Here is a 16,463-nt window from a genome sequence, read left to right as displayed (position 1 = left end):
TAAGCGTCCTGCCTTGAAAAGTTAAGATTAGACATTCCGCGCACGTGTTGGCACTATAGGATACTATGTACATTAAAAAAAAAATCCGATCTGATTTTTTTAACATCGTGGATCCCATGCAACGTAGCGGTGACTTTCCATTCAGAGCTGCTCCAATATTAAAGAGGCCCAGATAGGGTGCGATGCCTGCCGCAATGCAGTCCCCCTTCCCTTTCCGCCTAATTATTGAGCAGAGCCATTCCCAAGGTAAACTTCTCGTCGTCCTCCGCCACCACCCCGCAAAATCCCGGCGGATTGTGCAGCTCTTCCGATGCACCCGGGCGCATTTTGCACCACAGCCCGCTCGAGTTAGCTCGAGTCCGACTTCAAACCCATGCAAATGCGCAAACATTAAACAGAGTGCAGATTTGGGTCTTTCTATAAATTGTTTCCCATCTTGATAAAAGGCTTATTTCTGCAGGAGCTATATACTTGATTTTTTTTTTAACTGCAAGGAGAGAGAGAGAGAGAGAGAGAGAGAGAGAGGGGGAAAAAAATTTAAGCGTCCTATGTAGCGTAACAGCAATAAAATCTTCAGAGAATGCCATTAGCTTTGAAAAAAAAAACCCTAAAAGCTTTATTACAAACCAAGCTTTGAAAATAGGGGGGATTAGGAGTCTGAAAGGGTCCCACAATGGTTAGAAGAAAAGGTTTCATGCTAATGAGGTTAATGCCCTTTGTATCTCAGGACTCCACAACTTCATTACTCCCTATCTCAGGCTGCACCAAGCGGCTCAGAACAGTGCAATCCACTCCAGCTTTTCCCTTCCCTGCCTAAAGAAGGATTTGATAGCAGCTCTGTTCAAACTAGATAATTATATCTTTTCAAGTCGGAATTAAGATAAAGAAAGTGAAGCAAAGGCGGCTAGCCTTGATCCACTGCAAACAAATTTGGCGCACTTTCTAGTCGCTCTCCCCCTGCCTCAATAGGCAGGACAGTCCGCTTATTAGACCCTCATTTGCTTTATTAATTCATCTATTTAAAGTGGCAGGATTAGCGAGTCTAACGTGGACGCCGGATGCCAGGCAACGCTGACAGAAGAACCGGCGAGGGCACTGCCCGCGTGGGCGCTGCGGGGACACACGAAAAAGACGTTTTCCGGGAAATACCTGGGAGGGCCGGCCCGGGCTCTGCGGGGTCCAGCTGCTGCCCCGGGCCGGGGTCCTTGGCAGGGGAGGGCGAGCGGGCTTAGCCCCTGGCGGGGTCGGGGGGCGCCCGGCTCCCCGCAAAGCGGCGCGGGGCCGCACCACTGACCTCTCTCTCCCCTCTTTTGTCTCCCCAAGCCCAGGCGGGGGCTCGGCGGGGAGGCTGCGGCCGGAGCTGCCAGGGCCGGGGCGAGCGGCTCGGGGGAGGAGAGGTGAGGAGCTGCCCGGGGCGGCGCGGATCCGGAGCGGGTCTCCCGTCTGCACGGGCCTCGCTGCGGATCGGGGGGAGTAGGGGCCTGCGCCTTCCCCGGGGGCAGCGCAGCTCCGGCTCGGCACCCCGGCAGCGGGGGTCAGGCCCGGGCGGGAACGAGCCTCCCCTCATTAGCGCCAGGATCCGCTCGGGACGGCCCCGCTTCCCGGCGGCGGGATCCTGCAGGCCGGCGGGCCCGCGCTGCAGCCAGGCGTGCGGAGGGAGCCCGGGCCGCCCCGTCGGTTGCCCCCGCGCCCCGGGGCCGATTCCCCGCCTCCCCCCGGTCCCGGGGAGCCCAGCCAATATTTATAGCCCGGGTCTCCATTGCACGGGGCTGGACCTGACGTCAGGAAGAACCTGATCTCGCCTGCCTCGCTCCTGCCTCTGAAACCGATCCTTGAAATGAGAGAACAGCCTCTACACAATTCCCATGGCCTTGACATAAGGTACAGCGATAAATATACACCACTAATGAGCAATTACCATATAATCACCTTCCAATTAGCTCGCATAATGATGAATTAAACATTCGAGCCTGCTGGATTAGGTTTCTTACTTTGTATATTATTTACGAAGGCGAGCTGCCGCGGAGCACCCAATATCGAGTGAGATGGGGAGTCTGCAGCCGGGGGCGGCCGAGCAGGCCGGGCATGGCCGGAGGCTTTGTCGCTGGCCCGGCAGGGTGGTGGCCGCCGCTTCGGCCTCCGCTCTCGCCCCCTTTCGTTTCCTCCCTCGAGAAAATACCCCACAAACGCCCCGCACCTCCCGGCTCTCGCCCGCGCCGCCTTCACCGCGGTGGGAAGCACGATGCGGGCCCCGAGGCCGGACCCACAGCGCAAACGGACCCCCCCGGGGTTTCCACGAGTGGCATGAAACCATCGGGAGTGTGCGTGTGGGGGGGGGGGGGCTGGGGAAGGCAACTGGAGAATTAACAGTGGTTTTTCATTTTTGCCGCACAGATACGAATGCCCCCGAGGCTGCTGCGGACCGAGCCCGCCGGGACTCGGGTGGGAAGCCTCGCCCCGCGGACGCGCAGCCGGGCCGGGCCGGGCCGGGCGCTGCGGCGGCACCGCGGCTGTCCGCGGACTCAGAAGTTAGACCAAGTGTGTGCAAGGGTTGGGGGGGGCGGTATTTAGGGGGCCGCTCGCTCCGCGGGCCCCCTGGGTCGGCGAGTGGGGGCGGGAGAGGTGCCCCCGCCCCTCCCACGCGCGCTCCAGAAGCCGCGGGGGCAACAGCGGAGCCCGCCCTGCCCTCGGGGGCTTTCAGGGGAGCCTGTTAATCAGCCAGGGACCCTCCGCCAGGGCTTTCCCACCTGGCCGCAAAAGCGGGGCTCGGCTCGGGGCAAACGCCGGGGGAGAAACCCGCGCCGCCCCCGCCGCCTTTTCTTCACGTCTAAAAAAAAAAAAAAAAAAAAAAAAAAAGCAGCCCCAAAACTCAAAAGCGGGTGCGGGTCGTGTCCAGGACACGAGCTCGAGGGGCCGGGGCCGCGGGGACACGCTCCGGCCGCCAAGGAGAAGGTCCCGCGTGGGGGCGGCGGCGCCCGGCCGCTCCCCGGAGCCGGAGGAGCGCGGGGCTGGGGTCTCCCTACGGGAATGATGCATCTCTACCAAAACCCCCAACCCCGAAACAAACAGACAAAAAAGAAGTGGCGTCCACCCCGCGGCAGGTCCAGGGGCAGCTCCGGGAGCCGCGGCCGCGCTGACCGAGGTGCTCCTCCCCAGAAGCGGTGCCGGAGACGCGGGTTGGGTGCGTGGGGGAGCCGAGGCGGGGGGCTGCGGGGTTAAGTTGGGAACCCGGAGCGTTCCCGTCCACGGGGGAGGGAAAGCGGGGTGGGATCCGGAGTATATAAAATTTATCCGCCGCTGATTCACTGTTTGAACAGGTTGAAAGTCTGATAATGAGGTTTTTAAGAGCCCTAAACAAACAGGCTCTCTCTAAACCTGATTAGCCTGTCCGGGGTGGGAAGAGGGCAGGGAAAGTGGTCGGGGAAGATTGTTTGACTTCCAGATGATGAGTGCCTTCCCAGTATCTGCATGCACACGCATCCACCTATCAATCAAGCTTTTTATTGGGTGTCACCAGCTGGGGTGCTGGGAGAAAAGAGTGCGTGTTAAATGATGCCATTAGACTAGTGCAACAAGCAAAGAGGAGGTAATTGGCAGCAATTCGCAGCCCCAGTCCGGCGACCTGCTAATCTGTCGCCACTAGCGTGGCACGGGGGAAACAAACCCGCACGGAGTAGAAATAGTCTTTCCCTTTTCTAGGCCTGGCCGGCTTGTTAATGTTCAACCTGACAAGAGAGAAGAGCTGCTAGGTGGGAACCTGTCTCCATTCAGTCAGGCTAATACCCAATTGCTGAGGGTAATTTCTGGCCCCCTGTTTAATTTGTTCTCTCAGCTTCTTTGGATCAGGCCAGGCTTTGGCATCAGGGGGTTGCAAAGGAGAAGCTGAGGGTCTCGGTGAAGCAGGAACCCCCTTCAGCATCTCTCCATTTGCACTTTCCCAGCCAATATGCTTGTGCAATCAGAAAGTTTCCAAGGTACTGTAGGCCAGTACCCCTACACGGTGCCTCCAAAAAACTTGGCTAGAATCACGCTCTTTCCTTCATTCATAATAAAGTGTCTAGCTAGTTCCCGTCCAGCTTACACAGGCAGGGGATGACTTGGGTGAAAGGCTGTGCACAATGCCCAGGTTCCTTGCCAAGGGTGCACAATGCCTGTAGGTGTAACAGCAAACATAAAGAGACCAGAAGCCACTGTTTAAAAAACAAGCGCTTCAGGGGTTACTCGGTTTCCAAAAGAAGAGCTGGTCTGTGGCGCGGCATCGCAGACATCCGCACGGGTACCTGAGAAACAACCTCCAGAAAGAACTGAAGTAACTCCCCCCCCAGTCTCCCTGGAAGGAGACACAACATGCTACCAAGGGAATGTTTTCCAGCAGTAAAGCAGGGAGAGAAAGTCCAGCTCTGTTTGTGTTTTGTTACACCCAGCCTCCCTGGATTTTTACACAGTAAAGATGATGTCTTGTTTGCAATGCAGACAGACCCTGGACTGTGGCCCTTGCTCAGAAGCTTCCGCTGCCTGGGAAATCACCACTGGGGAACATAAAGAGGGTCAGGAGTGCTTAATGCCATTCGCAGACGTTTGCATCAGACTTGTTCCTTGTTCCAGGCACCCACAGCCTGACGGAAGAACATCTATTTGGTTTGGGGGCCAAGTCTATGAACAAATGACACAGATGGAATTGATAGTTTCTATATTTGTTGCATATAATTGAACAGCAAAACTACTCAGCTTCTTAGGATGGTTTGTGACATGTTAGAAGGCCCAAATATGATCCGGGGGAGGGAAGGCTGCCCTTTTGTGCCATAAAATAATTGATGGCAATATGAACAGCTGTGGTTTCCACAAGGCCTCTTCTTTAATAACACACTACTGGGAATCCTTCTCAGAGTCCAACAGCAGCAACCAAATAAATACAAGGATTAAAAATAACTATTGCTTGAAAGGGTACATTAAATGTTTTTGAAAGTTTTTACTAACTCCATCTAATGAAGCTATTTTAAGTTGCCGATGGCCCTGAAACTGTCCTTCATCTAAGAAATAATTGCCTATTTTTTTTAGATAATCTAAGTATTTTCAATACTTTAGAAATGTGTACAGTGCTTCAGTTAAAACCTGAGAAAACTTATATGCAATTAAAAGCAACAGTCCTCAGAATGTTTTCATTTTGATGACTGCAAAAAGAGCCATGCCTGCGTGTACACAGCCCTGTACCTGCCAGCATCAGAGTGGTTTCCTCTTACAGCGAAGTTGCACTAAATTACACTTTCTTTCCTATTCATTGTCACCATTTTTTAAAAACTTTAGTCCAGATCACTAATTTTAACTGGAACTTTATTCCAAATGTTTCAAACTTCCTATTCTATTCAAAATCAAAAGAAAAAAAATGCAGCCTATGATCTTTTCAAGGAAATCTTGCTGCAAACAAAACAGTAAACAATACATACTGAGATGCACTGAAGAAGCTTGCTGGCTTTTTTCCCCCCTTTTCTTAATGATTTAATGAGGCTGTCTTGCAGCCTGACTGCTGTAGTAAACCTTCTGTCTCTATGTCGGGTTCCACTATAAGTGACCTTGCGATGCTGTAGTGTCACTGGCAACCTTTTGGGTAATGGTGTATCGGACGTACCACAGGGGCCGTTAAATTTCTTGCTCACCATTATTACCTCTCGCTTCTAAATTCCTATTGCCATTTCTACTTTACAGTTCATTTTGTTTTTTATCCTGGCTGCCCAGAGACATGCTGTGCATTCTGCAGAGGGACTTGAATATTTTCTGAATCATGGAAACCGTGCTAACAATTATGCATCTCTTGGCCAATCTCCATTTAAGGAGACGTTCCATCAAAGACAAATCACTGACCGTTTGACGACATCATGAGCATATTCATGGCTTAATGAGACTCTCCTTGCTTACCAGCCCACCTGTTTTGGCCCACATGAGCACCCGGTGTGTCGTGAAGACCCAACATAAAGAATAGATTGGATTTTTTCCCCTATAAATACAATTTTCCAAAATCTCGGTATTCTGTTTATTTTTCAGGCAATTTTTTTTAGTAAGGAAAGAAAGGGGATGGACGACATGAAATGGGTGTGGAATGTAGGCTGCTTTGAACTCAGATGAGAGACCTTCCTTGAAATGAAGTACAGCTGAGAGTTATGACTGCAGGTCTGTGAAAACCAAGGGAATGGCAGAGCTCTTCTCTGAGAACCAAGCCAATAACCAAAAGGAAGATCTTGATCAGACCCAGGCTATTAAAGCACCCAACTGGAAAGCTAGTTATGGGCACATTGCTATGATTCCTCAATGGCAGGGTCACTTAGGGCATAGAATAAACGTGTAAAACAGCATTATTTGGCACGCATGAGAATGCAAGTGTCAGTCAAAGCCCATGGTCATCCAGAAAACAGAAACCTCATAGGTGGTGGCCTCAGTGTCAGGGAGAGAAGCTGCCCCTGCTAGGGGAGGGGGATTGTGTGTGTGTGTGTGTGACATGTCTTCACAAGACTTCATGCTTGTTAGTATGTTTGAAACATTTCCTCAAAGTACTTTTGTGCTAACACTGGATAGTCACGGGCTCTAGAAAATATATACTACACTTCAATGCATTGTACAGTTAAGTGGAACCAAGCCTTCCAGTTCCCAAACAAGCTATGCCTGTGCAAGGGTTTAGCAAGCTACACAACTCTGTGGGAGCTGGTTGATCACAGGCAGGACAACCAGCACTTCTGTCCCATTTTCTAGAAGAGATATGGCACAATTTCCTCCTTGCAGCGGATTTATGCCCATCCCAGGTCCAAGCTTAGGGGTGATATGAAATGGCCCAAATGTTTTGCCCCCCCGTTACATCAGGAGCAAGAGACTATTTCAGCTGACTTGCCATGCCTGAACGTTATTTGAGGTTGCATCCACGGGTGTATTAGATGTAACACACGATGCGCATGTCTACATGTGCCCCCGTGGCACAGTAAAAGCCTGTACTGTGCCATGCTGGTGGCACATGGTTATTTTTAGCTGCTACGTTACCACGCTAGAGCAAGGGGGCACATTGCTACGGCAATGTAGCTGCAGCATCATGGGTTGTGCCTGCCAACGCTAAGTCACCGTAGCATCTAGTGTAGAAGTGCCCAATCAGTGCTACTGCCAGTCTATTCAGCAACGGTTGGGCCTTATTTAGTGTATTGTGTGCAGTTCCCCATTTTACGAAGGATGTGGGGAAGTTGGAGAGGGTCCAAAAATAAGTGCCAAATATGATGAAGGGGTAGGAAGACAAGGTTGAGAGAACAAGTGTTTAGCTTGGAGAAAAGGAGGTTAAGGGTGGGCATTATTGCTTTGAAATCTTTGAAGGTTTCCATAAAGAAGAACAGGGCAGGGTACGAAGCAACTGCTTTAAATTGCAACAAAACAGATTGCAATTAGACCTCAGGAAGAATGTCCTTGTTCCTTTCTTTTTGACCATCACTAATGCACTGCACCAGATTGCCTAGGGAAGTTGTGGTATTTCTCTCGTTGGAGGTTTTCAGGAGGAAGCTGGATAAGCTTTGGTCAGGGATGATTTAGGAGCATTGGACCAGATGACCCTTGAGGTCTTTTTCAATCCTATGATTCTACAAACTCTGAAGTGCAGAGGCAATGGAGATCCATGCCTTCCACCAGTTGCAAATGTGGCCCTGTCTGTTTCCTAACAGCCAAAGAGGAATTGTTTTCCATCAACTTTGACAAAAACATTATTTTAGAAAGAGACTGAATAATAGATTCATAGAAAAACAGGCATGGGAGGGATCTCAAGAGGTCACCCAGTCCAAACTGCTACTTACAACAGGATCATCCCTGTCTAAACCATCACAGATGAATATTTGTCCAACTATCTAATGATGGAGATTTCACAGTCTCTCTAGATAAACTGTTGCAGTGCTTAACAACTCTCAGTGAGAAAGTTTTTCCTAATAGCCAGCCTAAATCCCCTGCATTGTAATTTAAGCCTTTTATTTGTTGTCTTGTCCCATACACATCTTTTTGTTCTGTTTGTACACTACAGCATACAAGGTCCAGGTACTATGATACAAAAAAATGAGGACACGCTATACTATTTATGGGTGGAGTTACAAAACTTTACTATTATTTGTGTGTTGATCTACACAGGGGTCGAATTTTAGTCCTAGTTATTCTGGTATGAGAGAGCTCAGGATTGGTCCCTACATCCCTCAGATCTATCACCAATGACTATTTCTAATATACTCATCATGGAAGTATCTTGGCCCTGTGTGGTTGGACTCTAGCGCAACTAAAATAGCAAAAAATTATGCTAAACAAACATAGTTTGATTTATAGATTTGTGGCAAGAACAGTTCAGTTTTTCAGGGTGTTCAAATTAATTAACATTCTCTTGGGGGGAGAGGAAAATGCTATTGTTTTCCTAACCGCGTGCTTTCCAATATAAAATAAACTCTTGGTGTTGTGAATGTGTGGCTTAATCATCCTAAACGGTTGCTTCTGAAAGTTGTCTAATGACCTGTTTCTACATTTCACAGGCATTGAGTGTCATATTTCTCAGGAGTGTTGTATCTACCTGTAGTTAGCAAGAAATAGATACCGGGTGAATTTTAACACTGGTAAAATAAGAATGCTACTTGCTGGATGCAGCATTCCCAAGTGCAATGCACGAGTGAGGCTGCAAGGACAGTTTATAAAGCAAAGTGAATTGTAACATCACATGTACAGGTAATTCAGATCATCATTACAAGCAGGCAGATGTCAGGGTATAATGTTACATGGCAAGTCCTTACATGTGTACTCTATACAACACAACATAGAACAATTATGGAAAAATATACTTGTCTGGCCCACTGGAGGCTAAATCCCACCATCAATTTTTAGGTAGGGCTTCTCTACAGATTTCACCTTTTTCTGTCTCCTTGGTGCGCAGGACAGACCGACATTGGCTGCCTTAGCGTTCTTTCTACCTACGGTGATGTGTAACTTATACCACCTTCCACATCATCTCTGCATCTGGCCCCTTGCTTGTAATGTATCGGTTTTATAGGCACTCTAGTTGCCGTTAAATAGGGTTGGGTTTCAGAAAAAGGAGATGGTGAGACTGTCCTGGCTCCGTTCATTTCAGTGCTTAAATGGAAACAAAACTGGACCCAGTGAACGTGACAATTGTGATGAGGATGACAACAGTGTGTGTTCTTTCATGTCCTTGAGTCAGCAACGAAAGCTGGTTTTAGTTGCCTTTAACTGCACATAATAAAGGACTCCACCTGCATCATGCTGCATTGCTTAAGGGCTCATAGATGCCAGTGGGAGTTTTGCCTGAGTACCAGGCAGATACTAGGTCCTACTTTGGTACTGTGCCTTCTTCACACATTATAACCCAAAACACCTTACAGGGTTAAGTATCAGCATTAACTAACAGGGGCAGGAGAGCGAAACTAAGAAGGAAGGCAAAGAAAGACAGAGGTGGATAGGGGCAGCTTGCTTACTTCTTGTACGTAAGAGTTATCTGTACTTAATACCCATAACTGAAGGAATACCGATTCAATTTATGGCCAGTGCTATTCAGCAGGTAAAACCAGAAGATTCAAAGAGATCCTTTCTAGCCTTCGGTCTAGGAACCTATGCCGTGACTCTCCATTATTTTCTTCAGAGAACAGCACTCAATTATTCTTCTGTTTTATTTGGGAAAAAAAAGTATTTGAATTTTAGTGAAAGGCTGGAAATATATTTCTTTGTGATTTAACGTGCAAACAATTTAATGAATGTTCCCAGAAGACAAGCTGTGGCACAGTCTTCATCCATCCCTTTTTTTAAAAAAAATGTGAAACACAAGGTTAAAATTTACTCATCTGCTCTTGAGTAAATACTCACCAAAAAAAAGTTGTCAAAACAGCCAGAGAATTTCTTTATGATATTGTTGTTTATGGTTCTTATCAATGAGAAGGCAGCTTTTTTTCTGCTGAAAAGCTTATTTTTAAACAGATCTAAACTATCAGGAGAGTCAGAGCCCAATTTGGTAACAAGCTGTGAAACATTAAGGGTTCGTCTAATGAAGAATTTACTCTGGAAAAATGTCGGTCACAAGACATGGGTAAATGTTTCCATGAGTACTAAAACTCCCAGGCTCCTGCACTGACTTACATTCAAATGTGAATCCACACAGAATTGGTTTACCAACTGGAAGAAGAGGCCTTTGACTCAAAATAGCCAAGGGCACATTAGTGCAAAATGCTCAGAAACAAAGTTGTGCCAATGAAGATTCATGAGGCTTGATTTAAAGTTTTCTCTAGTTGACAAATACTATTTATAACTTGGATTATTAAAATGAGGTGCATTACATCATACTAAATATCATGACAAATATATCATATGCATCAAGGGCGAAATCCTGAATTACATTGTAGTCAATGGCAAAACTCTCACTAATTTCCACAGGGCCAGGTTTTTATTCTGAATATCTAGCTGATTAAGAAAAATCACACCAGTGGAGTGTCTGAATGGCAATGCTTTGTCTGTAAAAAAAAAAAAAAAAAAAAATTACCTGTACTAACTGTTTAGGGTAAAATATTGAAATACAATTATATGATCTGCTTGGCCTTTATAGAGCAATTAATATTTTCCAAGAACTGCATGGATATTAAGGTTGAATATATGAATACTGGATATGTATTATGTATACCTGGGCAAATAGCAGAAGAAATGTCTGAATGTTCTTCAACTTCTTCAAACAGAATTACTCAAATAAGCTCATGGGTTTGTATCTGGATGATCCAAATGTGAATATTTTTCTTTCTGAATGATGCAATATGGTTCCAGAATTTGGCTGCAATGAATACAATAGGATTTTTTTATCACTTGCCAGACATAGGAAAGAACCTGTAATTCTCTCTGTCTTTCTTGGTCCTCTACTAATTGAACTCAGCTTTGAGGACTAGCATCACTCTCTGGTCTTAATGCAGTCATGGGATGGACAGCTGCCTTTAGTACAGTCTCCACTGTACAATGTGAATCTAATGTGAGGATTGCATTGTTTTCAGAAAGGTCTGAATGGTACAAATGATCTGAAGGGCCCAGCCTCATGCCTATTTTAAACAGACAGGATATTATCGGGTCTTTATGCCAGCATTTGAGTGTAGACTCAAAGTATTTGAGACTTTGAATAAAGTCTGACATATTCTTCCAGTTTTGTAGAGATCATACTCTGGTTGCCAAAAACCCACAGGCAGAAGAAAGAGCTAACAGCTGGACAAGCACTCAATCTGATTTGTCTACAGGCATGCAATCCTGGAGCATCTTTAGTGACCATAAATGATCTGGAGCTCTGTTCTGCCCTTTAATGAAATACAGGGACATTATAAAAAGGGAAAATACTTCCACAATTAAAAAGTATCAATATTTTTGTAAAAAAAAATTGTGGCAAAATCCTGAGTTTCACTCACTGAATTTCTTTTTGACCCCAAAAGGATAATTGTCCTTGTTTTGGCCAGCTCCAATCAGAATGGGTACCTTTCCATAGTACAATATTATCTGAATGCCACACTAGTGCATGAATTGAATATGAAGAGAGAGAAGAGTGCATACATGTTATCAGGACTTGAAGTACCTGGACCTTAGATTTTCACTGGATGTAAAAAGGACCCCTTTGAAGTACTGACTAAGGCTGATCTGGTTTAAATAATGAGAATGCACTAATGCACAGCCTTAGGTACTATGGCTGTAGTTGAAAAAAATATTTAATCTACTTTGTTTTTAATTTTTCTTAAGCTGTTGCAAGTAAACTGGGAAATTATGAATGATAGATAAATGTCTGTTCATATTTGGAGCTAATATATTTTGCAGATGCTTGTGCTTTCCTAAGAAACAGCTTCTCAAAAGGAATAGCTCCTGTTATAGTCAGAGGAGAGGAAAACGTGACATCCTCTACACTCACCCTGATTAAAAATGTGCCCCATTAGGCTTCACATCACAGCATTGGAGGATCCACCTGATATACAGGGGGGAGAGGAAAACTTAAGAGAACCAAGAGACCCCAAGAGGTCTCAAGGGACAGGCAAAATAATTTGAAACCATCTTGGAGAATCAGTTTAGCCACAGCTTGATGGAAAGCCAAGAATAGGACAGATCTGGCTCTGGAGTTTGGTAGTGGGATAAAAAAATCTTTTCATTTCTAGGCCATTAACTTGAATCCATTAAACAATAGTCATGACCATCTGATAGTTATTCATTGTCCTCTATGAAACAAACTGATGCTCTCAGTCCAGGTCTTAGTGGGTATGGGACCATCTGCAAACATCATAACACTTTTGTACTTGGTGACCTTGTTGGGCATCCCTATAGAGAGGCCAAAGGATTGTCTGGGGAATTGATGTGACAACAACAACAACAAAATGATGACATCACTGGGGAAATTGTAAGGTTTATAAAAAGCTGGGAGTAATTTTGCATCCAGCTATGATTTCCAGAAGTCAGAGTAAAAAGGTACACTGAAGGCACCTGGAAAGGATTTATGTGGCTGCTGCTGGTGTTGAACTTTGGACCTCCAGGCTAAGATACAGACAGTCAAAAAGCCCAAGGCTGACTCGATTCAGTCTTTGCAGGTTAGTCTAAAATGCAGAGATTAAATTGAGAAACAACTGGGCACACATTTACGTTTGATTCAGGAAATGCAGCCACATGTCTGCAGTGGCTGAGGCCAGAAGCCAGGGGGCACTAAAACATGCCTCTCTGGCATGTAGCCAGCATGGGCTGTGTGTTCACTTCCTCTTCCTGCTGCCCCTGAAGTCCCTGAGATTTGCAGTCCAGAATCACAGCAGCACGACTCTCCAGGGTTGCTCATCACTTCCTCCTGCTTCCAGGTGCCTCTGGGATTTGTAGTCCACAATCACAGCCAGCTGTAAGTTTCAGTAAGTTTAGCAGCAGGGCAGCTCTGTACTTGGGGGCCCAGACCCCAACCAGGGTTTGCCTGGGGGGAGCAGTCCCTGCCTCCCCCCCAATCCTTCTCTGCTGGAGCAGACAGCATAGCCCAGCCCAGGGCTGAAAAGCATACTGGGATACTGGGGGGACTGTGATTCAACTTGAACCAGGAAGGGGTCTGGGACAGAAGTTTCATAAACTGATTTGACCCAAATCAGTTAAGTCTGATACTACAGTCAACCAGGTTTATGTTAAATCAGTTTAAACCATTTTGAAACTGATTTATGCGCACCAAGTTTCTGTTCTGTTACAGGTTTAAACTAGTTTCTGATGACTTGAACTGGTTTGTGTGGAGCCTCTTTCCTTAGCCCCAGAGTTAAACTGTTAGGCACTACAAAGTATGCTAAGGAACCAAATTCTTCAAAAGGGGAATGTAATAACTTGCATCTTATGTGGATTGGCATGTACCCATGGTATATGCTCACTGGTGGGTTACACACTTCCTTTGGTCAGAGGAAGCTTTTCTAGGGTATCTGGGGCCAACAGAATTCACTTCCCAAGGTAAAAACATGAGCTGATTCAAGGTCGAGCTAAACAGCCCATCGCTCTGTAACTGGAAGCTGTAACAACTCATATCCTCTGTGGACTGGCCCAGATGGGGATCTGTAATACACACTCAGCAGAGGATTACACTTGTAGTACCTCTGGCTGTGTCTTTACTACTTCTGCAGATAAACAGAGCAGGTCTGTTACAAGAGCTGTCAGTCCAGATCCTTTCATGAGCTCTATCGTCATATGTAAAAAGAAGACTATCACCAATCTCATCATAAGGACTTGAACATAACACTTCATTATTTCTGTGTTGGCCCTAAGGTGGTAATTTAAATGAATTTTGCATTATATGTTGATTTATGGCAGCTAAATTAATGTAATAAAACTTCACAGTTCCTTTTCATGTGTATTATTGATAAAAACACTCACTCACAGAAATGTGAAAATCCATCTTTGTGAACTTTAATACTTGGTTGTGGCATCTGTTTTTCATTTAACGAGTTGACTGAAATGAATGTAACTACAAAAACTAGAAGAGCCAAATGAATACATATCATTGCTCAAAAATGGCCGTTTCATCACTCAGTGATAATCATTTCTGATTTATTTGAACAGACTTTCAGGGTCTGATTCCAGATCTTGCACAGGACCTGAGTTCAGCTGGAGTTTGGCTTCTATGCCAGGATTGCATGAGAGGACCCTTCGACCTCCATTTGCACAAGAACCCACTAGAAGTAGGTGCGGGTAAAGCAAAGGGAGGAAATAACAATTGAAAAGCATTTGATTTTTCATTCAGTGGTGCTTTGACGTACCACTAGGACATGTTCTAAGTGAGTAGAATGTCTCCTGCACACATTTACACTAACACAACCTATTTATGGGCCCAAACCCTTCATGGATACAGGAAAATGCCTGTTATCATACAAAGACCTGTGTAAAGATCACATAAAAGATTCAGGCCTGACCAGATTTGAAAACAGCTTAAGCATGCTGTATATTACCCATAACCATAGGAAAATGATGCACCGTAAAAGAAGAGTCTCCAGAGACTGGTTTAATTGTTAGCAACATTTGTGGTTATAATGGAACTACACTCTATGGTGGATTCAAATATACTGTCCATAGCCTGGTATGTGAATGCCGTGCTTACACATGAAAATGAAAGCACAAGAGAATGCAGGCTCAGTTGGTGTGAATCATCTCTATCTTAGCATAGATATAAAATGCTTGTCATCAGTAGGGAGCAAATCCAGCCCGGTAGTGCCGTAACTGCTGAGAATCCTCAACAGGGTGTGCAACCTCCTTCACAGTAAGAACAGACCAGGTAGGGGTCTGGGGCTTGGCTGATGCATTGATTTCCCAGTCTTATCCTTTACAGTAGGCTACATTTGAGGGTTGAGAAATCACCTTTGGAGAATCTTTTAAGGACATTAAAACCTTTCTAGTGCAGCATCTTAGTGACATATCCAGAATGCATGAGGATGTGAAATGCCATGAAAGTTTTATGGACGCCTCTTTAGGATCCCTTGCACAGGTTCCACTTGATGAGGAACAATGAATAATGCAGCAAATCAATAAAATCTTTAGCTACAGGACAGCATCTGGACAGCATACATGAAGTTCCTTCCAGATGCAATGTGGCTGCTGTTTAACATCACAAGGAAGTACTGAAAAGTGCAGGAGATGGTCATGTCCAAGGGGACTGCGACGGGGTTAAGATAGGCAGTGCCACCTACTGAAGCACCAGCCAGTCTTGCAGTTTTCCTTAGTGATATCTCATTCAAGGGCCATGTGGTTCTGACTTTGCTTAATATCAGAGATTGTAGCCCAAAGAAACATGGCTATGGTCCATAAGAAATAATGGGCCAAATCCTGAAAAACCTCAAGATTTTATCCCAGTAATCCCTTGTTACATGACCTGATCTGACTTCCAATGAAGTCAATAGGAGTGCTACCACTTGCTTTCATGGAAACTGAGCTTGGGCTCACGTAAAATTTACCTGTTTGTTGCCACACAAAACAATAAGCGGTAGGGATTTGTTTCTTAACCAGACACTCTATACTGGCTTTGGCAGGTGATGAAACAACTGTTTACTTCCAAGGGAGATAAGGAGTGAATTGCTAAAGGATGTTAGACACATGGTTAGACACATGGTTTAAGAGCACTTAGTATTTATATGACATCATTTTGGGTAGAAATGGGCAAGCTACAGACACACGAGTTATTTTTTTTCCTACCCTCAGGATGTGAAATGAGATTGAACAATGGCAATAAATATTAGAACAATTAATATTATGATCACAATATTATCTTTATGCACACATAGATCTGTATGTATAGTCTATATTACTGATAAGCATATTCACAACGTTACGATGATAATAAATAAAAATAATAAAACATAGAACAGTATCTGAGATGTTAGAAATCAGGAGACCAAGTAGTCAAAAGAAATGGCTAGCAACTGTTTAATAAGGAGTTAAAGACGAATTTAACTCCACTCTGAGGAAAATACAAATTCCCAGTCACATGATAACATTGGCATATACAAATCAAACAATATATCTTAACTGTCTCCCAAGGGTAAAATAAAGAGGCATTAAGCAGGGACTTGTCTGTCATTGAAACCTTTATTAATAACAACTGCGGTTTAAAAGCGGGTGGTTTCACTATTTATAAAGTATTAAATTCCAGCAATCCAAATAAAAAAACTATATTTAGGAAACAAAAGAGAAAGCATTGGGTAAACAAATTAAACTAGCTGGCTGCAATGAGATCTGGGAGGCTATTAAAACATCCTTCACATGTTACATAATAAGAGGATATTACTTTCAAATACTGTATTAGACTTATTTAACATGCTTGGAAGCAAACATATGGCAGGGGAAGGAGCAGTGATGCAGGTTGTATGGTCAGAGAATGGGCTTCATCAGACACATTGGTCCCCGACTGCAGTATCTGGGTTGTTCACAATAAGAAATAAAAGCTACCGTGAATCCTG

This window comes from Crocodylus siamensis, chromosome 7, assembly GCF_052110815.1.
Source record: "Crocodylus siamensis isolate JL-2025a chromosome 7, ASM5211081v1, whole genome shotgun sequence".
In the NCBI taxonomy this organism is placed as follows: Eukaryota; Metazoa; Chordata; order Crocodylia; family Crocodylidae; genus Crocodylus; species Crocodylus siamensis.
Note: the sequence above shows the minus strand (reverse complement) of the source record.